Genomic DNA, 23,965 nt, shown 5'->3' with positions numbered 1-23,965 from the left:
GACAACAGCATCAACAACAATAACACATCAAATCATCATTTAAGATTATGATGTAGTACTTTTTCCAAAGCCAGGTTGATCCAATAAAAAATACTTATCTCAATAATCTAGGATGCATACTAATCTACCAAAAAGGAGGACCATTCTGATATGTGAAACAAAAAGGTGAACGCCGTAGGCCATGTTCACTGGAATGTGGAATGATGGGAGAAGGATTGTATATAATTGTATAGATGATTTCCTTAGAAGTAAGAAAGTTGTATGATTTTGATATCAGTCATTATGTTTCTTTAGAAAAGGGGAAGAGAAGGGAAGAAATCATAAGAAATTTTCAGATTTCCAAACTTGTATATCTGAACTAAAGCATAACTTATATTCTTGTGTAAAACACCATAGTGTTCAATTAAGCAACGGAGCATGCATTCAACTGCTCAAAAGATAAATAAAAGAAAACCACAAAGACAAAACAAGTCATCAACCAACAACACGCAAAATACAACAATTATAGAAAACCACCACATCTTCACTGCAAAATCCCAGAAGATCAAGAATCAATGAGACATAAATCTTTACTAACACAGAATAATAAATTTCCAGGTAGTAAAGGATGCTTACAATAACCATTACACTAAAGAAAATCAAATTTGATTATATGTATAGCATACAAGTAAAACCGTTGCACTTAAGACTAGTTAAACCAGAAACGTTTGAAAAATGAAAATCGCAATAACTATTTATCTTATTAACATTCACGTTACCTTATAAAATCAACTACTCCCAAATGGGCAGTTTCCATTCCCAAAATCGAAGGTCATAAAAATTCCAATCATTTTTAACCCCTACGGCCCTACCCCACCCAATTTAGGTGTCCCAAAAAAAAGAATGCTGATTAAAAAATCTTCATTTCAGCTCCCAGATTTTCTTTGCCACCAAACAAAAGTCAGAAACTTCAACCCAAAAATGAATAAATCAATTAATTTCTAGCGGTCCAGTCTGGGACGTGCACGGAAAACCTGTACGGTTGCGTTGGGTTTTTTAAAAGCCTAAGAGGGCAACTACTAAACAAAAGAACAAACGACGCCGTAATGCAAAGCGTGTTCTGCATGTGGGGCTTGTAAACGACGCCGTGTGCTTAAATGAAGCACGCGATTAGCACATGAGCTTTCAGTGCTGATCCTCTTACAAATAAGTCTTTACAAATAATAAGCCCAAAAAAAAAAAAAAAGAGTGGCGACTTTAGCACATGTTCAGGTATCATGATAGGAAATGTTTAATAAAATCATTTAATTATTAGCATATTGGAGATAATTTGAATTTGGATCATCTGATGTTTTGTATCCTGAGAAACTATTACTTAGTTTCCAAAAAAAAAAAAAAAAATATCTTTATCTCTATCTCTTCTCTTCTGCATGCTTGTATTGTAATGACGGTTTCGGACAATCCCAAAAGCTGTTTTCCGTCGAAATTTCATATGAGAAAGAGAGAGAGAGCGCTACGTGAGCTCAAGAGTGAGAGGTTTCACGAGGTTGCAAAGTGAAAAAAATAAAGCTGTGAGAGAATAGAAGCAGTATGTGCTGGCAAAGTGGAAACGTTTTTTTTTTTTTAATTGTTGCAGTAAATTTCAGAAAAACAACGTATTTTTGAAGTTCTTTACGCGTGCTTACTGCGCGTGACGATCGATGAAATCGATGGATACCTACTTTTTTTTACTTTGGACTGAAATTTGTCACCTTTTGATTTTAGAAGCCAGGTGACCACAAACTGTGACCGCGCGTGGGAATTGTTGCATTTTAAAGTGCATTTGTGTTTTGTTTTTTTTTTTTTGATAATCATTTGTGTTTTGTTAAACGGCAATGCGTAGTGCTAATTTAATTGGTAACAATTTTGGTAGCTTTTGCATGTACTAAAAAAGTAAAAGTATATAATGTGGGCAAGTGACCTACACTGATAAGGTAAAGTTTGTTTGTTTGTTTAACCTTGGATTGATAGAGAGTATGATTACCAGCAAAGTTTGTTTGTTTTTTTTTTTTTTAATTAAACCTTTGGAGGATGCATCCAAGTTTCTGAATGACGAGGTGAGTAAAGCAGTGATCACAGTGCCTGCAAACTTTAAAGATTCATAGAGGACAGCTACGAAAGATGCAGGTCGCATTGCAGGGTTAGACGTCCTGCGAACAATCAATGAACCTACTGCTGCTTCGCTTGCTTATGGGTTTGAGAAGAAAAACAATGAGACCATTCTGGTTTTTGACCTTGGACTTGGAGGTGGTACTTTTGACGTTTCAGGTATGCCAATTGCTTTGTACTCCTCTTATTGGATTTTTCTTTGTTTTTGGTAAGTTACATGCACACCCATTGCCCTTTTTATGAGAGGAGTAAGGTAGAGTTCCTTGACTTTTTTCCTTTTCTCCTGTTAATCCGCCTCGTATGTTTGTTTTTACTTATTTTGTAGAGAACTATCCTTGTGGACTGTAGTCAAGGCCGGCCCAAGGCCTAGGCAAGTTAGGCCTAGGCCTAAGGCCCACCAAAAAAACAAAATCTTTTAGGGAAAAAAGCCCCACTTTCAACCGTTAAAAACCCAAATTTTTATAAAATTACATTTATATATATATTAAAGGTTGGGCATTTTTTTATTAGTAATTTTAAGAATACTACAAATTTTACTATTGGCTTACAAATTACCATGTTATTAATCACAAAAAAGTGACTTAAACATTCAATAATTAAATTGATAAAGTTCATAAATGAGAGTCAATGTCACATTATATTTTGAACGTTTTATAGTGCTTTTAGTACATTTTTCCTTTTATTATCGCGCACCCTTGGTGCGGTGGTCACTTCATAGATATAAGTGCTTGTGGAGTGTGGGGGGGGTAAGGGCCGGGTTCAAGTCTCCAAGAGGGAACTTCACACACATATACACTTAGATTAGGCTAGAGTAAAAATTCTATCATGTTAAAAAAAAAAAAAAAAAAAAGGTACATTTTTCCTTTTCATTTCTATTAAGACTCTTAAAGTGCGAGACCAATAGAATCCTAACCCAATTGAAACCCTAAAACGTTTCAAAAAAAATGTTGCAAATTTGTTAAATCATCAATTATAGATTAATCTCCCCTTATAGTTTGAGACTTTAATTTTTGTAAATTGATATCCTACAAAACCACACTCCAAATAATATCTATCTCTCTCTCTTTAAAACAAGATATAAAATTAAAAATTAGATTATAACTTTACTTAACTATGCATTGTCATATATCCAAAATAAAGTATCTTTTTTAATCATAATATATTTTTATTAATATTTATGGTTCAAGTTCAACTATAATATTCAATTCTCTATATGAAATTAATATTAGTTTAGTTGGTATTGTTCATCAAATTATGTATTTAATGTCAAATTAGCCTTGATTTGATTAGTATTAAATAATTTTGTTTAATTAATATTTACATTAAAGGCCTCGCATAAATTTTTCGCCTTAGGCCTCAAATTATGTTGAGCTACCCTTAATTGTAGTCAGGCTGTTCCATTTGCATATGCAAAGTAGAATCTTTTGGGTTATCCCCTATGTATTAGTTGTGGTCATTGCCTCACATGCCTGCTAAATTGGAGGTTTACAAGTTCCAAGTCACTCATTCTATGTGTTATAATTTAGTGAATTTAGTGAATTTGACAAATATTAATGTTTGAAATTCTTCCCAGCTTGATTATCTGAGAGGTGGGGGTATGCAATAACACAAATGAGATGACAACATGTGTGAGTGATTCCTCCACATTTTGGTGTGCCTTGTATTCTTGTATCTATTCCTAGCTATCTTAGGTATTAGATAATATGGATGCTTGACCATAGGTTAACAATAATAGATTTCCTCTCATTCACTCTCTTTATTCATTTGTTCTTTGGGGGATGATAAGATCTTTATCCAAACCAGAGGAATTCTTCATGGCAGATTACAGAGAACTAGCAGCTTTGCTGCAAACTATTCCATAAAAGTTAGTTACGGCTCCTTTGGTGTTGTACATTGGGTTCCTCAATCGAGCATGCTTGACCATAGGTTAACAATAATAGATTTCCTCTCATTCACTCTCTTTATTCATTTGTTCTTTGGGGGATGATAAGATCTTTATCCAAACCAGAGGAATCCTTCAGGGCAGATTACAGAGAACTAGCAGCTTTGCTGCAAACTATTCCATAAAAGTTTGGTACGGCTCCTTTGGTGTTGTACATTGGGTTCCTCAATCGAGTTCAACTTGATGGCTGCATTGACCACTTGGGACTTACAAAAATGGAATGAGCCCCTTGGGACTTATTGTTGATAAAGAGCAACTAGCAGCTTGGCTGTTAGCAAAAGAACCGATTAAAGCTTCCGTCATCCTCTACAAATTACACATATATATTTTTGACACAACCAAATTGCAAAAAAAGAACCAGGACCAATTAGAAATAATCAGCATGCCTCAAATTTTCTCATGAATTGAGTCAGGACTTCTCTCTATAGCATTTTGGGATTTTTGGGCAATGATTTGAACGTTTTAATTGATTTTGCTATGCCCTTTAATGTAATTTGAAATCAAGTTTTTTTTTTTTTTTTTTTTTTTTTTTGAGGAGAAATTTCTGAAATGGGTTTCTAGTTCAGGAACTTCTTTCTTGGTGTCATTGTCTTTAGATAAATGTTGGCCAATCTTTACGAGGCATAGCTCATTTTTTCTAGTTTGTGGGATTATACCGTTGCATGAAATATAGCTCAGGTTCAGATGTTGTTCTTTCAGCTGCCGTTTGGAAGCTCTATTTACAGTGTTGTAAAAGGTTTTACCTATCTTGCTGCATTGGCATCTACTCCCCAACTGTAATTTTAAGTATTATATTAAGGTATTATGTTGGGGGAGATTGCTAAAAAATAATTGAGGAAAGTCTTAGCCTCTTAGGAATACATATGAAACAAATTAACAAGCACAAGGTGGTAATGTGACAATCCATACATGTGTCAATGAGCATTCAGTGAACATGTGGTATTTTGTGATTCCCGAAATTCAATCTTCCAAAAGCAGTTTTATAGATTAAAAGAGTGACCTGGACCTTGTGATTTCGAAACATCTGATCTCTTAAAAGGTTTTTGAATAACGGTAGTTAGGTAGCATACAATCATTTGAACACTATGCCCTTTCACAACTTTTACCATTTTGTTACCATTGCTATTGGATCCCGGTCCTTTAATTAAACTAAACAGCATACATAAGAGATAGTTTTACCAGAATTATGAATATATGGACTATAGTTTTCTAAAAATAGCACACTAATAAGATGTGATTTTTCACTTGTTTTCTTTTGGTGCACAAGGAAATTGTTAGTCAATGATTGTTGTGGTCTGTTATGTTTTAAATCTGCAGTTCTTGAAGTTGGAGATGGAGTATTTGAGTTACTTTCCACATCAGGGGACACTCATCTAGGAGGAGATGATTTTGACAGGGCTTGAACAAGACAGATGAATAGAGCTTTTGCCATTCTTTGTTATCTGGTCTGTTAGTTGTTACTAAAATTACACGTCTATATTCTATAATCTTAAACAGAGAATTGTTGATTGGCTTGCCCAAAACTTTAAAAGAGATGAAGGAATAGACCTTCTGAAAGACAAGCAAGCTCTACAACGTCTCACAGAGACTGCGGAGAAAGCAAAGATGGAGCTCTCATCTCTAACTCAGACCAGTATAAGGTATGTGACAATTCTATGCCTTCTTTATATAAATGGATCTCTCTCTTTGGCATGATCATTGAGGAAAAGCTTTCTTTTTTACAGTTTACCTTTCATTACCACCACTGTGGATGGCCCAAAACACATTGACACCACCCTGACAAGAGTCAAATTTGAAGAATTATGTTCAGATTTGCTAGACAGGTATGTAAGTTGAAAACTGCTACACTATGGTTGCCCTCCATGCGTGTTCCAAAATGGAATAATTCTCATATGAAATATCAGTGTGTGTTTGATTTCCATTACTGGAGTTTGCTGCCTTTTGATTTAAAACGGTATGTTTTTGCCAATATGAATGCCTATCTGCCTGCATAAGTTCAGTGGATTACAACTGAAATCTATTTTTTTCTTAGGCTACGAGGACCAGTTGAAACTGCCTTGAAAGATGCAAATCTTTCCTTCAAAGATTTAGATGAAGTAATCCTTGTTGGTGGTTCTACTCGCATCCCAGCTGTTCAGGAGCTTGTGAGGAAGATGACTGGAAAAGAGCCTAATGTGACTGTAAATCCTGATGAAGTTGTTGCTCTTGGGGCTGTAGTTCATGTTTGTCCTTATCTTGTTGAGATAAACTACCACTTAAGTGGGTTGCAACATGTAGGATTTTTAAATTTTTCAATAGGAGGTAGAGCAATTGAAGTCTATGATATGAAGATACGTTACTACTTGTTCTAATAGCTTAAGCTACTAGAAATGGTGAATTAAATTATTTAACAATTATTTTGACGCTCTAAATTTTTTTTTTCTTAGTCTATTTGAAAAATAAATGACTATTTATCTCTATTTTTTATATTATCTGCTGTAATACTTATTGATATTGCATAAATTGTTGAGGCATCAATATTTATTTTGGTCAATTTTTTTTTTTCCAGGCTGGTGTTTTAGCTGGAGAAGTTAGTGACATTGTGCTCTTGGATGTCACTCCATTGTCTCTAGGACTTGAAACTTTGGTTGGTGTAATGACAAAGATTATCCCAAAGAACACAACTTTGCTGACTTCCAAATTAGAGGTGTTGTCCACTGCGGCAGATGGGCAGACCAGTGTAGAGATTAATGTCTGTCAGGGTGAGAGAGAGTTCGTGAGGGATAACAAATCCCTTGGAAGCTTTTGCTTAGATGGAATCCCACCTGCCCCACGTGGGGTTCCTCAAATTGAGGTGAAATTTGATATTGACGCTAATGGCATCCTTTCTGTCACAGCTATTGACAAGGGAACCAGAAAGAAGCAGGATATAACCGTAACTGGTGCTAGCACCTTGCCAAGTGACAAGGTATGTTTCTAAAAACTATTGTTATGTAGAGGTTTGTTACATTTTTAAACTTGAGATATCTAGTTGTAGTTCAAATTAGATTTGTTTTTTAAATGAGTTTGAAATCAATATGTGTGGTTAATTTATGGGTTTGAATAGCCTAAGCATAACCTATCTTAGCTGACTATAATCAATTAACTACACAAGGAATAACTGAGTATACATAATAAATGCAACTGCAGAACTATGAGAGATTTTATCACCAAACACCAAGTATATCAAGAATAATTTGTGTATTATTGCTATATGCTGCTAACATATATTATAGTCTAGAACCATAAAACATAATCTTGTTTGACTCCATCATCAGTAACCAATTTGACTAGTGTACTGTGCACACATTGGCTGCATGTTTGGTGAATAGGAATAGACCCAAAAATGGAATTCCTATTCTATAGCTAATTAGTTGTTTGATTGCATTTTCATTACAAAGATTCTCTTAAAGTGAGGAATAAGTATTTCATACCAAAAGGACCCTTATAACTATTCCTCAACCTTCATAATAGCTCAGAAGAATAAACATCACTAGATTCACTACACACCAAGTAAATCAAGAAAAATTTGTGTTAGAGCTATCTGCTAGTTACATATATTATACTCCCTAGAACCATAGCCATTGTTGGCAAAAAAATGATTTTTGTTTTTCTTGTTTTTATGCTAATTTGTTGCTAAATGATGCTAATTTGTTTTTCTTTTTTGATCTTTAACTTTGGGGTCTTTTTTTCTTATATTTAATTTTATTAGCTATCCCCTTCAATGCTGCTACCATGTTCTCCAAAGAACCTATATCTTTCTTTTCTTTCTGAATCTCAACATTTCACGTAGCTATGCTTTTTCACATATCAACCATGATAAAAGGATGTTCTACTACTTGTTATTGTTGAAGCTATTATTACCACATATAAACCTATTCTATTTATGTTACTAAATCCAAACTTTGGATGTACAAAAAAAAAAACTGCAGGTGGATAAGATGGTTAAAGAAGCTGAGAAGTTTGCAAAGGAAGACAAGGAAAAGAGGGATGCCATAGACACAAAGAACCAAGCAGACTCAGTATTGTACCAAACTGAGAAGCAACTTAAAGAGTTGGAGACAAAGTTCCTGGCCCAGTCAAGGAGAAAGTAGAGGCTAAAGTGAAAGAGCTCAAGGATGCAATCTCTGGTGGATCAACCCAAGCCATTAAAGATGCAATGGCTGCACTAAATCAAAGTTATGCAACTAGGACAGTCAATCTATAGCCAGCCTGGCCAACCGGATGCTGATCCCGCTTCTGCTACCGCACCAGGGTCATCAAGATCAACTAGGAAAACAGCTGATGGTGATGATGTGATTCCAGGCGGAAATTGCTGGGGAATGGTCCAAGACTGTTCGCATCCTAAATTGAATGTATTTCAGAAGGATATACTACAGGTCCATACATCTCCTTTAATTTCAGCTTTCTTTGTTAATAAATTATCCAAATTCCTTCAATTAGAAGTATAATTTGTGTGCAGAATATGGAAAAGCTGGGAATATAAAAACAGACCAGAGTTTGTGATCTCCAAAGGGAGTCAATACTGCAATTATGTAAGACTCATGAAAAAAATCAGTGGTAAATCTTTTTTTTTTTTTTTCATTTATACTTTTATTTTTGTATGTTCTCAAACTTATATCTGGCAGTTTGGCATGGATAAAGATCACAACAAGGTGTTAACAGAAGAGTTGTTCCTTTTCAAGAATGGCTTCATTATGCACGCAGCTGATTTCTTAGTGAAGCTATTGAAAATTTTCAAACCTAAACAAGTAATTATTTCAACTCACTATATTTATTTCTTAATTAAAACAGGTTGGCCATGATTCTCAGTTTGTGGCTCTAGTTTCTGTAACTCACTTTACTTTGTATCCATATGAATCATAAAATGAATAATAAAATTCAAGTTGTTCTCTACAATCTAACTATAAAATTTTATTTAGTTTTATCTCATTATATTGCTATCTCATTATATTGTTAGGAAGATGCTTCATAACACCGATATTATTGAGAAAAGAAAAATCTTGAGATCTGGTCAGTTGATCAGAGGGATTTAACACTACTTTCTTAAATTCAGGCATCTCCTTACTAAATTCATTTTGAATTACCAAATATTGGCTCTCTTCATTCTTCCTTTTTATTTCAGGTTTAGTGAATTCATCAGTTATTGAATTCTGAATGTGGAAGCTTCGAATTTGGAAACACAGAGTTTTTTGTGAATTTACTGCAACTACAAGAAGATAACTGGTGTAAATCTCACTCTTATCTTTACATATCTTATTTCAAAGATTAGGTTTTGCAAGATGGTAGAAATTGTATTATTTTCCCCTCTTTTCCTTTTTTTTTTAAAGTTAATTCTCAAACTTATTTTTGATAGGTTGAATTGGATGAAGATTGTAGCTTGGTTTTAGCAACAATATTACCACCTATCTTCAGTTAAAGTTCAATTTTAGGGTGACTGGCACTTGGACTTTTTAGCAACCCTCTGTGAAACCTAAGCTTATTGCAAACGTTTTTTTTTTATTATTTATTTATTTATTTTTTAATCAAAGTGTAGTTGTTTCAATAACAAAATAAACCCATTGTCCTTTTCTTTTCTGTTTGCTTATCAAATTGTAAATCTTTCACCTATATACATAATAGTACTATAAAGCATCCATTTGAACTTAGTTACAAGAACTATCATGAGAAATATTTTATAGGGATTAAGCATCTAGCAAATGACAATTATCTTAAGAATTTGAATCTTTTGTGGAAATATGATGATGGGATGCATTGCTTGGATTCTTTCAGAATTTGAGAAGCTGATGTAGGTATGGAAGTCAGTTAGACTTGTCTATAATTAGATGTTACATTTGATTATAATCAAATTTGAAGAATCTTGAGTTGTGATCAAATGTATGAATATTTATATACACAGAATAGGTAATGAACCTTTCTTCTGTTACGACTTTACTATGGAATTCTTTAGGTTGGAGATGGAGTATTTAGGATATTTTCTACTTTGTGTGACACTCATTCAAGAAGCAATGGTTTTGACCAGGTTGGAACATGAGAAACTGGTAGATCTTTAGTTTATATTCTTTGTTTTTTGATTTATTGTTGGTTACTACTAAATTACACCCTTATATTCTATAATTTTTAATAGAAAATAGTTGATTGGCTTGCAGAAAACTGTAAGAAAGATGAAGGCACAGATCTTCTGAAAGACAGGCAAGCATTTACCATGATGAAGCAGTCATCTCTGACTTAGACTAATATTAGGTATGTGGCTATTTCTATGCCTTCTTTAAGTTGATCTCTTTATTTGCCATGATCATATAGAAAAAACATTTGCTTTTCCAGTTTACCTTTCATTGTTGCTGCTGTTGTGGATGGCCCAAAACACATTGACACCACACTGACAGGGGTCGAATTTGCAGAACTATGTTCAGATTTGCTGGACAGGTATGCCTACTGACAATCGTTACTCGCATATGAAATATCAATGAATGTTTGATCTCCATCACCTCAGTGGATTAATGCTGCGATCTACTTTTTCATAGGCTTTTATCACCTGTTGTCTCTCAAAGCTTTCCTTCAAAGATATAGATGAAGTAATCTCGTTGATGGTTCAACATGCATCCCAGCCGTCTAGGAGCATGAGAAAATGACTGGAAAAGAACCAAATGTGACTGTAAATCCTTATGAAGTTGTTGCTTTTGGGGCTATAGTTCAGGTTTGTCTTCTTGTTCTTCTTTTTTCCTCTTTATTTATGGAAGAAAATGTAAAGCTCTCTATTTCTGATCTAATCTACTGTTGTACTTATTTGAACTAGTGGATGTCCTGCGCGATGTGCGTGTTCATTATTAGTTATATTATAATTCTCATATGTGTTATAATGTTTGGAAACTTAATTTTGATTATGTATTATACATCTCTAAAATAATGAATGAAAAAACTTGTAACACAATATATCCATAAGCAACCGTTATTAATTTGTCTCTAAAAATGCCACTATATGCCCTTTTTTGTTTGATCAGGTGTACATGTATATTTAGTTTTTACATTTGACCGTTTCCAATATAAAATTTTTTATTATTTCCTTTTCTTTCTTTTAGAATTTTTTTTTTTTTATAATAAAACACGTGAACTTTTGAAGGCTAAACATCTAAGATTTAAGGTTTATAATTTCTAATTTGCAAAACTAAATATGCATGCCAAGAGATTAAATATAAAACAATAATTGAAAAGGGAAATATAAACTTATACTATTTCATATCTTACGTTTAATTTTACTTACATCTAAGTACCTTAATCACTTAGATTTAAACACTTTCCAAAAATATAAATAAAGACTAAAAACACATACCTTTTAGGAACCCCATATGTTATTAAAGTATTGTATCAAGCTTTGATAGTGTTGTTAGGAAGTTAGATCATATGCACCTGAAACTAAGGCCAATTTCATACTATTGTTGATACTAATTTCACACTCTTTGTCTCTCTATCTCTCTAGTCCTATTTTTCTTTTGGCATTTTGATATTTTGTGAAACTGGAATAAAAGAACATGAAAACTAACATTGAATGGAGAAAACCTTTCATTTTTTAAATTAATGAAATTAAAAGTGGAAGAGTTCAAGAAGTTGAAAAAGGGAGTAGGATCAAATCTTTTAATTTTCTGCATTTATGGCTTAAACTAATCATTGATAAGAAGGTGGGAGATGAAAGACTAAAGGAAAAAGTACTCATACAAAGCGCCACATGGCAGTACCTCATGCACTTTCGCATGAGGTCTCTGCTTTTATATATATATTGATGATTTGCACTAATTGTTGAGACAATTGAGATATCATTATTTATTTTAGTGACTTTCATTTCAAGGCTAGTATTTTAGCTGGAGAAGTTAGTGATATTGTGCTCTTGGATGTCACTTATTACTTTAATTTTAGAGCTCTCTATTTTTGATATTGTCCACTGTAGTACTTATTAGAACTTGCATTAATTGTTGAGATAGTTGAGGCATCAATATTTTATTTTGTGACTTTCATTTCAGGACTTGAAATTTTAGGTGGTGTGATGACATATTATCTGAAGGAACCCAACCTTACCAATTTCCAAATCAGGGATGTTTTTTTTTTCCACTGCAACAGATGAATATAAACCAGTATCAAGGTGAGAGAGTTTGTGAGGGACAACAAATCTCTTGGAATCTTTTGCTTAGATGGCATCCCACATGTGCCACGTGGAGTTCCTCAAATTGTGGTGAAATTTGGTATTGATGCCGATGGTATCCTTTCGGTCACTGCAGTTGACAAGGGAATTGGAAAGAAGTGGGATATCGCCATAACTAGTGCTAGCACCTTGTAAAGTGATAAGGTATGTTTTGAAAAAACTGTTGTTATGAAGAGTGTTTGGTATTTGTTCAAATTAAAATTTTTGGTTAATTTAGGGCTTGAATGATCCTGAAATCCAACCTATAGCTTAGCCGAATATAATTATCTAACCATCTGAGAAATAACTGAATATATATAACAAATGCAACTATTGAACTAGAAGAGATTGCATCACCAAACTCCAAGTAAATCAAGGCTCAATTCTTTGTTTGTGCATTATACTTCTTAGATATTTTATAGTCCCATTACCAAAGCCATTATTGGCAGAAAATGTTTTTTCGTGTTTATATGCTAATTTGTATTTTCTAAATAAAATTAAAAAACTTTATTACTTAATCTTCAATTTTAATTTTTTTAACTTAAGGGCTTTTTTTTTTTTCTATTTATTACCCCTTTCAGTGATGCTACCATGGTCTTCAAGAATAGGTAATGAACCTTATATTCTTCTGTTACGTTTGTACTATGCAGTTCTTGAGGTTGGAGACTCATCCAAGAAGCAATGGCTTTGACAAGGTTGGAACAAGAGAAACTGCTAGAAATTTAGTTTATATTCTTTGTTTTCTGATTTTTTGTTAGTTGTTACTAAATTACACCCTTACATTCTATAATTTTTAATAGGCATAGTTGATTAGCTTGCTGAAAACTGTAAGAAAGATGAAGGCACAGATCTTCTGAAAGACAAGCAAGCATTTACCATGATGAAGCAGTCATCTCTGACTTAGATTAATATTACGTATGTCGCTATTTCTATGCCTTCTTTAAGTTGATCTCTCTATTTTCCATGTCATATAGAAAAACCATTTGCTTTTCTAGTTTACCTTTCATTACTGCTGTTGTTGTGGATGGCCCAAAACACATTGACACCACACTAACAGGGGTCAAATTTGTAGAACTGTGTTCAGATTTGCTGGACAGGTATGCCTACTGACAATTGTTACTCGCATATGAAATATCAATAAATTTTTGATTTCCATCACTTCAGTGGATTAATACTGCAATCTACTTTTTCATGGCTTTTTTTACCTCTTGAAAGTGCCTTGAGAGATACAAAGCTTTCCTTTGAAAATATAGATGAAGTAATCTCGTTGATGGTTCAACTTGCATCCCAGCTATTTAGGAGCATGAGGAAATAACTGGAAAAGAGCCCAATGTGACTGTAAATCCTTATGAAGTTGTTGCTCTTGGGGCTATAGTTCAGGTTTGTCCTGTTGTTCTTTTTTCCTCTTTATTTATGGAAGAAAACATAAAGCTCTCTAATTCTGATATTATCTGCTGTATTACTTATTAGAATTTGCACTAATTGTTGAGACAGTTGAGGCATCAATATTTATTTTAGTGACTTTCATTTTAGGGCTAGTAATTTAGCTAGAGAAGTTGGTGACACTGTGCTCTTGGATGTCACTTATTAGTTATTACTTTCATTTCAGAGCTCTCTATTTCTGATATTGTCTACTGTAGTATTTAACAACTTGCATTAATTGTTGAGATAGTTGAGACATCAATATTGATATTTGTTTTCATTTCAGGACTTAAAACTTTAGGTGGCGTACCGTCAAAGATTATCTGAAGGATCACAACTTTATCGATTTCCAAATCATGGCTGTTTTCTTTTCTAGTGCTGCAGATGGATGGACCAATGTAAAAAATTAACCTCTATCAAGGTGAGAGAGTTTGTGAGGGACAACAAATCTCTTGGAAGCTTTCACTTTGATGTCATCCCACATGGAGTTCCTCAAATTGAGATGAAATGTGATATTGATGCCGATGGTATGCTTTTGGTCACTTTTGTTGACAAGGGAATTGGAAAGAAGTAGGATATTGCCATAACTGGTGCTAGCACCTTGCCAAGTGATACGGTATATTTCGAAAAACTGTTTTTATGAAAGAGAGTTTGGTATTTGTTCAAACTAGAGATAGCAAGTTTTAGTTCTCAACAGAAGGCATGAATTAGTATCTGGTGGTTGAAGCTTGTTGTGGCTAGAGATATTATTAGAATGAGTTTGAAATTAAAATTATTGGTTAATATGTGGGCTTCAATGATCCCGAAATCCAACCAATCATAGCCGACTATAACCATCTGAGAAATAACTGAATATATATAACAAATGCAACTATAGAACCATAAGAGATTGCGTCACCAAACTCCAAGTAAATCAAGGCTCATTTCTTTATTTGTGCATTATACTTCTTAGATATTTTATAGTCCTATTACTATAGCCCTTGTTGGCAGAAAATTATTTTTCTTGTTTAAATGCTAATTTGTATTTTATAAATAAAATTAAAAGGTTTTAAAAATCTTTTATTTCTTAATCTTTAATTTTAATTTTATAGCTTAAGGGCTTCTTTTTTTTTCTATTTGTTACCCCTTTCAATGATGCTACCATGGTCTTCAAGAACCTGTGTTTTTTTCTTTTTTTTCTTTTCTGAAATCTCAGCAATTCAAGTATCTATACTGTATCAAAATGTGAACCAAGATAAAGGGAAACATTCACATTTTATATTCTACTGCTTGTTATGGTTGAAGACATGAAGCTTTTATAAGTACCTGTAATCCTAACCTAATTATATTACTAAAATTGCATGTGGATAGGATGGTTTGAGAAGCTGAAAAGTTTGAAAAGGAAGACATGGAAAAGAGGGATGCCACAGACACAAAGAACCAAGAGACACAATTTTATACCAAATTGAGAAGGAACTTAAAGAGCTGGGAGACAAAAGTTTCTGGCCCAATCAAGGAAAAAGTAGAGGCTAAAGTGGAAGACCTCAAGGATGCCATCTCTGGTGGATCAACCCAAGCCATTCAAGATGCAATGGCTGACCTGAATCAAGAAATTATGTAACTGGAGCAGTCAACATGACATGACTTTGAATTGGATTTCTATTAAAATTTTATTAAGTTCTTTGCATGCACTGCAACTATTGTTTAGCCTAAATCTGTTGAGGATCCATCGCCGGCCCCAACATTTTGGGACTATGGTTTTGTTGCTGTTGTAGTTGTAGTACGACAATATCTCTTTGATATTGGGTAATTTGGGTGTATTGGGGTTTGGGTTTTGTGAGAATTCTTCCTCACCACCGTTGTATTTTCCATATTTGTTAGTGGTACTTTCTCCTTGTTGCTGCCCGTGGATGTAGGCTAAAGGCCAAACCACATAATTCCTTGGTGTTCTCTCTTGTATGTGATTGTCTATTTTTCTTTTTTTTTCTTTTTTTTTGAGTTCTTTTTATATTTCAACTTTCAAACTTATGTGAACGGCTATCCGGAAGCCTTTTCCCACAATTGTTGATCTATAGCCAATCCAGTCAACTTGATGCTGGGTGGCTTCTGGTACTACACGTGTCATATGGATCAACTGAGAAAAACAACTGATAAAGATGATTAAATTGATGCAGATTTCACTGATAGAACTTCTCCTTGAAAATTTGTGTTTTCTATGTTGGCTGTGATTTTGCAAAGTATGATGTGCATATTTTCAATGTGATTTAGAGAATGGGTTGTCTATGGGGCATCCTCTTGAAAGAGTTAATAACAAAATTGGAGATTGTACGTTTTTTTTCAATGCTACATTTGGTCAAGTAGGTGGTTGATTTGTATAATCAGAACCACTAAGGTTTATTTATCTTAGTTTTCCATGATGAATTTGCATCAACAGTGTATATGAAATAAGTTTTTAGCGCGTCTTACTTTCAAGTTTTAATGAGCAGAAGAACTACTTAAATTACTGGACTGAAAAGTAACTATTTATTACCGGTTCAATATTTTATGCGATCTTAATTGCTTCAAATTCAACCTTTTCATGGTAGGTGGTGGAGAGTTGACGCCATTCATTTGCTTTGAGATTTATGGTAAGGAAAAGACAATGTGGCCATGTGGGCTTTGGCCGAAGGGATTGGTCGTATCTACTCTTTGGAGGACTAGTGGGCTTCCTTCAGCACTTTGGTTCGTGAAGTTCATACTCCCTAAGAAGCATTGCATGCCTCTAAGCCTAGAATTATCCAAAAACAACAAAATAGAGTTTAATACAGTTTACCTCAGCTTTGAAGGAATTTTCTCTGACCTATTATATTTCATAAAATTATTCATGTGTATTAAAGTCACATAACTCATTAACTTATTTAAACAAGTTATGTGACTCATTCTTTTTAGTCTCTTTTATGGCTTTTTTTTTTTTTTTTGGTAAATTCTATGGCTAGTTAATGTCAAGAGGAATAATTCTTTTCAAATATACCACGAGGTTGGTATTTCTAAAATTTGGTTTGGTCTAGAGTGTAGCTTTCAGAACAAAGTTAATTATGGTGTAACATCTTAAAAGGGTGCCATTTACACCTCTTGTGTTTCTTGCTCTAAACTCTCTAGAGCCCCTTGTCAAAAAAAAAAAAACTCTCTAGAGCCCATTATCATAGTGAATTTAATTTTCTTTTTGAGCTTTACTGTTTGCAGAAAGATCAAAATGGGTGGTTGAAGTAATGTTAGGCGAACTATGAATTAGGTAAAGCAGCCCTCCAATTAAGAGAAAATTATGAATCTACAAACTGAGAGCATTGTGATGGAACAAACAGGCACAATCAAGTCTTTTGCCACTATTGCCCATGCACTTGTCACCTTCTCAATTTTTATGGGCTCAAGATTTCTAAGTAGAAGCTTGTGAAACTAAAGGTACCTGGGGCTGTCATTTGTTGGTTGCTATTGTTGTTTATGGCTTTATGCTAGAACTCAAGCATTAGAAGGAAGGTGGGAGATAATAATTATAAGTTAAAATATAATTCAAGTTCTATTTTCATTCTCATTCTTAAAATTTAAAAGGTATTATCTTTGTCCATAAACAATTAAAATGTTCTACAACCGGTGTTCTCATCCACTCTTGTTATTTTATTTTTTTTTTTCAGGTTTTATGAAAGGATAAAAAAATTTTAAAAAAAAAACTCTAAACAATATTTCAAAGATAAGCTTTTCATTTCTAAAACATAGTCTTGATTCTATTTTGACTTCCAAAATATGCATTCAGTAATACACACCAATAGAAAACATAACAAAAATAGATAGACGAGGGGCATTACAAATTTTAAGCACAAAAATAGAACATAGATTATATTTCATGACTGAAAGGAATATTTTCGCCCAAATTACACAACGATCAAGAGTTTAATCTTCATTCATGTTTTTCATGGCTAGAATTATACAATTAAAAATGGCTAATGTTTTTGCTATATTTTGCATCTAAACGTTCATTTGAAACTCTTGTTACTATTTTTGAGCTAATAAGCAAGGAGAAAGCGAGAGAGGATGCTAGTCTTTCATGTATAACAACTAACAAGTGATATGATTATCTGTAAAAGCCATTGATTTTAAGGAGCTATTGCCATACAGCTACACGCCTATTTGAACATCCCTTACTAACAATCATTATCCCATAAATAGTCAGACAGTCTAAGAAAGAGAGTAGAAATGAGAGAAGAGAGAGAATGAGAGTGAGACGTGGTGAGATGAGAGAGTTTTTGGGTTTTTATATATATAAATTATTGTATAAGTTTTACTAATGTATGCACTTGAGGCATATATTAATAAACCATTTTAGGAAATATTTTTTGGGAAAATTAAAAAGTAACCAACAATTTTGATAGATTTTTCAGTTTCCTATAATTTTTTATTTTCTAAAATAGATAATTAATATATACCGTAACCAACAATTTTGATAGATTTTTCAATTTTCTATAAAAAAAAATTCTAAAATAGATAATTAATTTATACCATAAGGGCATATTAACCCCCATCTAGAATTTTGCAACAACTAATCTAAAGAACAAACGACAAAGAAAAGAGGGATGTCATTGACACAAAGAACCAAGCTGACTCTGTTTGGTACCAAACTGAGAAGCAACTAATTAGAGCATTAATATTGGTATATTTTCTGACCATGCATACATACTTAGATCTAAGCTTGCTTAGCTTTAAAGGGAGTAGAGCACATGGCTATATGCTATCTGATAATGGGGAGTTCATGTGTGCACTAAATTATTTTGATAGGGGGAGACTGGGGTGTAGTTTATGTATTAATGCTCTCTACGAATTTGATTTTGATAGTCTAAGAATGTATTGACCCATTATGATAAATTAACCAATTAATTAGCCAAATTAATTAATTAAGTCAATTAACATGTAATACGCGTGGTAGCACAAACAAATCACCAACTTAGTTAAATACAGTAGAAAATAAAGTTGACATGGTGATTTATTTACGAATGGGGAAAACTTCCATGGCAAAAACCTCACTGGGTAAATTTAAGATCACCACTACTGAGAATCTACTATTATCAAAACAAGCAGTTACAAGTAAAAGAATCCCAGTACCTTATACCAACCTACAGTTGAACCCTTACCCCAATACACAATTGGACTTGTTCTATAGTGACAATCTCTCCTTTTCAATGCACAGCTCCTAATACGTGACTAACCAATTAATGCACAAATCTAAGTACGTGACTAACACACCAACTTGAGAAGGATGTTGGCTGGCAAGTTCTTTAATTCATCCACACGATGAAGATCAAGAAGCTCCTTGATTACAAAACCCTACGGCGTACAAATGCAGCAGCTTCTTCAAGAGAAAGATGAACTAGGGTATATGTCTCCGATCACAATATGCTTGAACAAAACATTTGTATCAAGTTTCATCAACTGAGACGACCCTTAAAATAATCTTTATATATGTCTAAGGTTGTGAAAAAAGAAACCCTATACAAATACACGTGGATATGCATGAAATCATATCTGAAAAATTGATTTTCGTAATTCTCAATAGATACAGTTGTCGAGCTTATCTGTCGAGCTTATCTGTCGAGCTTCACATTTTAAATCTCGATAGATACATCTGTCAAGTTTTAAAATATAGCACTTCTTCACTTGATTTCACTTGATTCTTGGACAGATTTGCATGGCTTCAATACTTGAACTTGAATTATTAAACACATCCTAGATCTACCTAATTACAAGTAAAGTGCATTTTGTCAAAGGATTAGCCAATTCTAAATAACATATATTCTTAACATGATTCACATATGTCCTAACAATCTCCCTCTTTGGCAATGACAAAACCACAACAAACAAATTAAAATATGAGAGAAGTGAAAAGAAACCCTATACAAATACATGTGGATATGCATGAAATCATATCTAAAAAATTGATTTTCGTAATTCTCAATTGATACAGCTGTTGAGCTTCACATTTTAAATCTCGATAGATACATCTGTCAAGCTTTAAAATATAGCACTTCTTCACTTGATTTCACTTGATTCTTGGACAGATTTGTATGGCTTCAATACTTGAACTTGAACTATTAAACACATCCTAGATCTACCCAATTACAAGTAAAGTGCATTTTGTCAAATGATTAGCCAATTCTAAATGACATATGTTCTTAACATGATTCACATATGTCCTAACAATCTCCCTCTTTGGCAATGACAAAACCACAACAAACAAATGAAAATACGAGAGAAGTCATAAATCACTCAACTCATACTCACTTGTTGAATATAATAAAATCTAATCCTAACATCCTAACATAAACTCTTGAAAAACTTTGCAAGAAGAGAGTTCATGGCAAGATAGACTTTGACAACCTGTATTTTTGAAACACTTTAAACAAAACTCATCATGGCATCTTAGTGTGAAACAAAGATAAAAGATTGCATACAATTAATTAGAAGCATGTGCATAAAGAAAGAAAAGAACAACACATGAAGAGATAGGTGAAAGAAAGTAATAATAACCTCATCAATATATATATATATATATATCAAAAAGAGTACAAGGTTTGCTATCACAATGTAAGAACAATGTGTCAAGAAAGTAAAGAAAAGAAAAGATACAAAAAGTCATCATTACATCCTCAAAAGATAAACACTCCCCCTAACAAAAATATCTCCTATACTAACTCTTCCTCTAAGTACATGACTACTTTCATACCCAAAACTACTCCCATTTTTTGTCACGAATGACAAAGGGCAAGTCATTGAGAAGCAGTCATCTCATCATCACTGAAAGAGCTAGCATCCTCATCCTCATCCTCAACAGCATCACCACCATCGAAGTCACCATCATCGTCCTTGTCCTCAGATACCTCTAGAGAAGGAGAAGGAGACTCTACGAAGCCGCCAAGGTGAGCCTATTGTCGTGCAATGCGACCAACACGAGTGTTCACTTGATACAACTTAGTAGTGAGTGTATCAAGGCGAGCATCCATGCGCTGAAGCTGCGCCATGACCACCTCGAGGGTCACACTACCCGCAGAAGAAGAAGGAGTAGATGTAGATGGAGTGAAAGAAGCTGGAGCAGTCACCGTCTCGGTCCATGGCCACTTTGGTTGAAGCAAGGCCTCGCTCAGTCTAACGGTCGCCGCGTTAATGGCACACATAACAAATAAGTAAGGAGACTCAAGATAAGAGATAAAGGAGTGGCAAAGGATCCTCGTGATAGCAAAAGGAAAGATAAGCTTATCACAGGTCGTCGTATCCTTACAGACATCTATAAGGGAAAGTATGAAGTGAGAGGAAAAGTCTATGGTAAGTCTCTCAAGAAGGGACAACAAAAAGCGAGCACGAGGCTCAGTAATTGAATTATAGTGAGACAAGGGATGTAAAACAAATGTCATCACCATATTTAGAAATCTCGGACCTTTTGCAAAGCCCGAGCAATGGGTGTTTTGATGTTCACCCCAAGATGAGGGTGTCTCACAGAAAAGAGACATAAGCTCGTCTTTAGACATAGTCTTAAGATGACGACAGCCGGGGCAGTTAGCAAACTCTACCCTCAGAACATGTAGAACCTCAGATATAAGATCTAGAGTGACTACTATACGAGTACCTCGAACGCAAGTGATGAAATGAGGTATGGAGTAATCAAATTCATGTATATTGGAGTAAAACTTCTGTATGATCACGGAGGGACAGCTGACTAGGATGTCACAAAAGGACTCCCAACCCCTACTGTGAATGACAGTGGGTAAGTCAGTATCAAAAAAATTCGAAAGGACAACTTGGAGTTCCGAATGAATACCGCGTCAAGAAAAGTTCTCTAAAAAGTCCTGATAGGCTTTATCATCACAGAACCTGACATAAGAAGGAGAAGGATCAAAAGAAGACAATGCCCCGAAATGAAGAGGGTTCTGGGATGGAGTAGACTTGCACTTGGGTGCCATGCATTGACTATCTGAGAGAGAGAGAGAGAGAGAGAGAAGCAGAAGAGTACCAAACAATATCAATATCAATAAGAATGAAAGAGAGGTACGTATATATGAAAAATGCATGAACATGTGACATGCAACAATAAAAACATCATGGGCTCAGCCCAATCCAAACCTACCAGTTGACAAGATTTCAACATGGAAAACACACATCTGTAATGCATGAAACATTGTGAAAATGCAAATGTGATGCAATGCATGAGCATATAGGACCATTTAAATATAACCCAACCCAAAAATTTCACAAAAACTTCATCAATTTTGAAAAACCCCAAAAATTTTCCAAAAACCCAAAACTTAGGTCAGAATGAATGAAATGCATGATCCAGGAGAGAAAAAAGATCATACCAGAGGGAAAAATGCAAGGATTAGGCCAAAATCCAAGTGGGGAAGATGAAGAGTTTGAGTGAGAAGTGTTTGGGAGAGAGAAAAGAGATTTTCTATTGAGAGAAATTAGAGAGAAATGAGAGAAAATCGCGCTGAGGCTTTATATAAAAATATGAATCTCGATGGATGGAGAGCTATTGAGCACTAATTCTCGACAGATTTATCTATCGAGGTGCTATCGAGAGCTATCCATAGCAAAGAGACCTCGATGGATCGAACAGCTATCGAGCAGATAGAAAGTTCCTCAATGGATTGAGAATCTGTCGAGAAGCTATAAGACAAATTCTCAAAAGCTTTGATAGATCAATATTGCGTTAACTTTTGTCGAGAAAGGAAGATCAAGGAGCTCGATAGATAGCTTAGCTGTTGAGATGTGTAAAAATAGTTTTTCAAAGAAGAGAAAAACACAGAAATGAATGCAATCAAGCAAGCTATTCAACCAAAGATCTAAACAACATTTTAAGCTCTCAAAAACATCTCTCAACAAGAAAAATGTTAAGCATTTAGATCCAAAACACACACACACACGCACTAAACAAGTCTGACCAATTTTATATTTCAAAAACAAGTCAAGACAATTTAGTAAGCATACATTAACACGTGTATTCCTTGTGATGGCCAAATCACATTGTACCTGCACATGTATCAAAAGTAGCAAAGAATATTGCGTGTTGTGTGTGAAAAACTTTGCAAAATTGCATAAATGTTTACATGTTATGACGATTTGAGATATGAGAAAATCAATTTAACTCACACACAATCATAACTGCTTGATGGGGACTATCACCTTCAAGGTACATCCTATAACTTCCACATCTCCTAGAAGACACGCTTGCAATCATATCTAAAGCATTTTGATTCTTTTTGCTTTTATTTTTCTTTGCATATTTTTCTTTTGAGCATAAGATGCATGGGCATGTAAAAGAAAGAAGGAAATACCTAATTATGTTAAGCTCTTGACATTACACTTTTGCTATGCCGAAGCATACTGATGTCATTTCATGATTAGCGAGCAACAGTGGTAAGATGGTTATTAATGCCTTTCTCTTAGGATTTTTTAGTCCTTCCTGTCAAAAAGAGTGATACAAGTGTTAAGTATAAGAGATTGCTTAATCTTACTCGTCTCAAACATGAGCCACAAAGCTCACTTGCTTAGTTGTGCGTAGAGATGCTCATTCAAGTTACAAATGATACAAAGTTTAAAAAACTTTGTTTCAATGGCCATCCAAGGTACATAAGTACCAATGTACATAAAACATACACTGTTTTTATATTTTCCTGATTTTCAAATTTTTTTTTTTTTTATGAAAAAAAAAAATAAAGCAATCTGGAAAAAGAAAATGTTAAACAAAGCATAGATAAAAACTAGACTGACTCAAAACACACAAGTAATGTATAACCAAAAGGAGAGGGAGAGAGAGAAAAGTGACTAAATCACTTAGAGCCTTTTTCCTTCCACACCTTGGAGAATTTTTCTGTTTAGCAAACCCTTGATCCGGCAGTGAGGGGGAAGAATTAAAACCGTTCAAGTTCAAAAGGAACATGAGAGCTTTGAGAAGATCTCCGAGAAGAGTAAAAGAGGATGGAAACTAATTCTGGATTCCAAATGAGATCTTATTATTGCTCTTTTGAGTGGTTAACCACTTGTAGCAATTAAGTCGAGTATGTCTAGTAGCTCCACAGTGATGACAGAGATGCTGCTTCTTCTGTTTAGGCTTTTAGTTATTGCCCTTCTTAGCCCTAGGGTTTTTAGTCTCTTTCTTATCAAGCTTAGGGGGTGCTCCTAAGATAGATTTACCCTTGTCTATGTTCTCACTAGTTAAAGTAGTTTCGACATCATTGTTCTCAGATTTAACATTATTAGCAGGAGAAACAAACATAGTAGTACTAGAA

The 23,965-nt window shown here is 34.1% G+C and overlaps 2 protein-coding genes and 1 pseudogene across 45 annotated transcripts in view; 2 read left to right on the top strand and 1 right to left on the bottom strand.

The window, feature by feature from the left end:
- Positions 1-23,965, top strand: part of LOC126724263 (putative disease resistance protein RGA4) — a 149,556-nt gene that overhangs the window by 18,210 nt on the left and 107,381 nt on the right. The gene's annotated exons all lie outside the window — the stretch shown is intronic.
- Positions 1-23,965, bottom strand: part of LOC126724294 (uncharacterized) — a 55,579-nt gene that overhangs the window by 4,591 nt on the left and 27,023 nt on the right. The gene's annotated exons all lie outside the window — the stretch shown is intronic.
- Positions 1,983-23,965, top strand: part of LOC126724310 (stromal 70 kDa heat shock-related protein, chloroplastic-like) — a 32,773-nt pseudogene continuing 10,790 nt past the window's right edge.

Source organism: Quercus robur, chromosome 4 (assembly GCF_932294415.1).
Source record: "Quercus robur chromosome 4, dhQueRobu3.1, whole genome shotgun sequence".
In the NCBI taxonomy this organism is placed as follows: Eukaryota; Viridiplantae; Streptophyta; class Magnoliopsida; order Fagales; family Fagaceae; genus Quercus; species Quercus robur.
Note: the sequence above shows the minus strand (reverse complement) of the source record. Positions and strands in the feature narration are given on the sequence as shown.